At 39.7% G+C, this 3,571-nt stretch overlaps 1 long non-coding RNA gene across 1 annotated transcript; it reads left to right on the top strand.

The window, feature by feature from the left end:
- Positions 1-675: 675 nt before the first annotated feature.
- On the top strand, positions 676-2,661 carry LOC123965007. Its single transcript, XR_006823598.1, has 2 exons — positions 676-869; positions 1,807-2,661. It is a non-coding gene; the product is annotated as an uncharacterized LOC123965007 (long non-coding RNA).
- The last annotated feature ends 910 nt before the right edge of the window (positions 2,662-3,571 follow it).

Raw genomic sequence — 3,571 nt, 5'->3', positions numbered from 1 at the left:
TTTCCTGGATTCTCATTTTAGTTACAAATCAAAGTCTAACTTGAAGTGTGAAGTGACAGATGGTGACTCTGGAAAAGTGCAGCTGTTCACCTTCAGCCCTCAGTCCTCAGGTGAGAAAACAGGTGAGAATATGCTGAGCTGTTCCACCCAAAACATTAGTTTATTTGATGATGTCACACTGTGGGCGTGTCTGTTCTGCTTTGTTCATTTAGTTTTCAGTCAATCATGTTATTTGTAGTCTTTTTAGTATCTGTCTTATAGTATTTTGGGTTTTGGGTTCTGTCCTGTCTATTGCTCTGTGTCCAGTATCTGTTATATAGTTAGTCTGTGTTTTGAGTTTCAGTCATTTCTTGTGTCTAGTTTACTCTGTGTGTTTGTGCTGGTTGGTCTGGTCCAGTCTGGTTCTGATCTGTTTAGTTCATTATGACTTTAATCTTTCTGCTTTAGTCTCCGTGTAGCTTTGTTTATTATTTTATTCATCCACATCTTTAGTTTACTTAGTATGTGTCTTGTATCTTAGGATTAGCTCTGTGTCTTTCTCGTTCTGTGTCTCGGTTCTTGTCTTAGTGCTTAGTGTAACCTGTGTTGTGTCTGTTACCCCAGTAATGCCTCTGCATGTCAGTCTCTGTTTTCCCCTGCTCTCTCTCTCTGCCTGCCGGTGTCTCATTAGTCTCATGTCCCTCACCTGTGTACTTCCTCCCAGCTTGTTAACCCTGTGTATATATCCTTTTTTGTTTCCCTCAGTCTTTGTCGTGTGTCTACGCTCTGTCTCATGTTGCCTGCCTCGCTCGTCGTGGTTCCCTGCTTTCTTTGGATTCTGTTTGGATTACCTTGTTTTTGGACTCTGTTATCAGCCACTCTGCCAGCAAGTGTGTTCGCCTTTTGTTTGTTAATTAACCTGTTGAACTATACCTGCTCTGCACTGCGTCCTGCATTTGGGTCCTATATCCTGCTCACCACACAACCCTGACAGATGCCTTTTGCAGATAATGACATTCTTTCTGATTTGGTGACAGCAGATGGTAAACATGAGGGATTTTCTAACTGAACAGTAGTTTAGTTTTTCCTTGGTGGTTTTAATTGAAGATGCAACAACAGCACATGAATGTGAGAAACAAAGTAGCTTACTTATATGTATTCAACACAAAACAAACTGTAGATTTGGTTAAAACATAAATGCATACTTACAGTGGCAGTCTTGGGGTTTTTTTTGTTTTTGTTTTGATGTCAATGAAAACCCGTCATAAAGCTTGCCTAGCGGCTAGCGGGGTCAGGGACGCCCTCAAACCAAGCTAGTCTGAGCGGAGGCCCTTTGGCTTGACTCGCCTTTGTTTGGGTGTCCAGTGTAGAAATGTTGTACCTGCTTCCAGGTACTTTTGTTTTTGTTTTTTTTGTCTCACCTCCAAGCAAGCTGAGGGATACTAAAATGTAACGTGAAAACACGACAGACTGCTGATTGGTCAGAGAGAATATCATAATATTCACTGCATCATCGCGTGCACCAGACAGACGCCAGCAAACAGGAAGATTTATATTTTACAGTTTTCATATGTAATTTCATCAAAAGCTAGCACCATTTCTCAAATGCTTAATTTTATGAATTTATATGTATAAAAATGTAGGTGGTATTTGAATCAGTCGATAAATAGAATTATTACTTTTACAAAAAAAATTTATTACAAAAAATTCTCTTCAGTTTTTACTCTTAATATGAGATTCAATCATTGACTTTCTGACTCTGCATGTAGATTCTACCAAACAAACTGCTAGAACAAAGATAGTAAAAAAAAAAATGCTCTCTTGTAGTCCACAGATGACGAGGATGCATTTACAAAGAGGATGAAAATCGGCATGGTGAAAGACAGAAGACTTTCTTGACATGTCGGTGGTCCTCAAGGAAGAAGTGATCCCTTCGGATCTGAAGGACATCCCGAATGCCGTTGCCATACTGATGGGCTTTCTTTTTGCTCTCAACATAGACTATCCAAGGGAACTGAGGTACATCTTTGAAGTCATCCCAAAAGGTCCTCATGAACATTGGTGGAGGACAGTGTTCCTCACTTGTGCGTGGTTTAAGAAATATACTGTTAGTAGACAGTGTTGAAGCATTCAGTACTGTCTCAGCAGTTTAACAGTATTTCTTTTTTTTTTTTCATTGCTTAAATTCATACACTTTGTTTTGTATAGTGTTATTGGCAAACAATGTAGAACAGTTGCATCATTTTGAGTTGTAAAACAAACACATGATTGTTTGGAAATGGTTTTATTGTCAAACTAATATTGTGTTACAATTCAGTGTTTTCTATTCTATGCAGACTGCACACGTTTTTATCTGTTCATATATGGCTGATGGCATAGGGTATGTTTCTGTGGCTGTCCACTGACTAGTTATGGTCTTTAAAGGATCAGTGTGTAGGATTTTTGTGGCAACAGCAATGTCATTTCAGATTTCAACTATCTGCTCCCACTTCCACTCTAAGATACCAGAAAGTTATCTTCAGGCAATTTGACACCTAACTAAAACATACCTGTGAATATTGCGTAACACTTCTACCAATAGATCCTAAACCCTGAACCTTCAGGTTGAAAAAGTGATAGACTTTGGCCTCTGTTGTCAGAAGTAAATGTCATCTTTGATCAATAAATGTTAAGGTGCATGGATATTGGTATTTGTCATGTTTCTCATTAAAAATGCAATCATCCTTTTAATTGAAGTGATCTTCATTAGGGTATAGCATAATTTAAATTATTAAAGTCAGATAGCCAGTAGGGTTGGGCGATGTCTACATTGAAACATCGGGATGGGCGATGGCATCGGGGGCAGATGCTCAGATGGGGATAGCGGTCGTCTTATGTGCATGTGTTCACTTGCACGGACTTTACTCGGTTAAAAACTTGGTAGCCTATGACGCTACAAGTCGTGGTGGATGTTTTACAAGCACGACCAGGTAAAGCAGCAGTGAACACACAGATGTTGGTTTCACTTGTTTTATAGGCTCCGTCATTAACAAGCCCACAAGAGGCTCACCTGCTGATAACAGATCACGGGTGGAAAAATACGGGAAAAGAGTTCTGTGTCTTTTAGGCGACTTTATAAAACGTACTGCTGATGAAGAAAGTGGAGCAGAAGGGCAAAGGAGGAGACGGAGGCGGGGCAAGCCGGTGTGTTTAACTGAGGTGTGGGCCTCTGGTGTGTCTGAGTGTGGAGATTGTTTTTCGCTGGGGGGGGGCAAGGTTTTACAATCACGATGCCTGCTCAACCATCGACCATCTGTCAGCCATCGCCGATAGACGTTGGCATCATCTATCGGCCCAACCCAAATAGCCAGTTTGAAATGTATGTTGAAGTGTAAATAACTGAAAATGTAGTTAAGTAAATGTGTACAATTGAATCAATGGTAGAGTTAACTCAACAAGTCATTAGTTATGTTAATGGATTTGTTAATTGAATAAACCTTTTTAATTGAGCTGACATAAATTTTAAAGTTGAAAGAACTACCATGAGCAGTTAAAGCAACTGACAAAGCCAAGTCAACTGAACCTACAACCGATGTTGACAGAACATATTATT

The sequence above is a fragment of the Micropterus dolomieu genome, unplaced genomic scaffold (genome assembly GCF_021292245.1).
Source record: "Micropterus dolomieu isolate WLL.071019.BEF.003 ecotype Adirondacks unplaced genomic scaffold, ASM2129224v1 contig_7903, whole genome shotgun sequence".
Classification (NCBI taxonomy): Eukaryota; Metazoa; Chordata; class Actinopteri; order Centrarchiformes; family Centrarchidae; genus Micropterus; species Micropterus dolomieu.
This window is presented reverse-complemented; position numbering and strand designations above follow the sequence as displayed.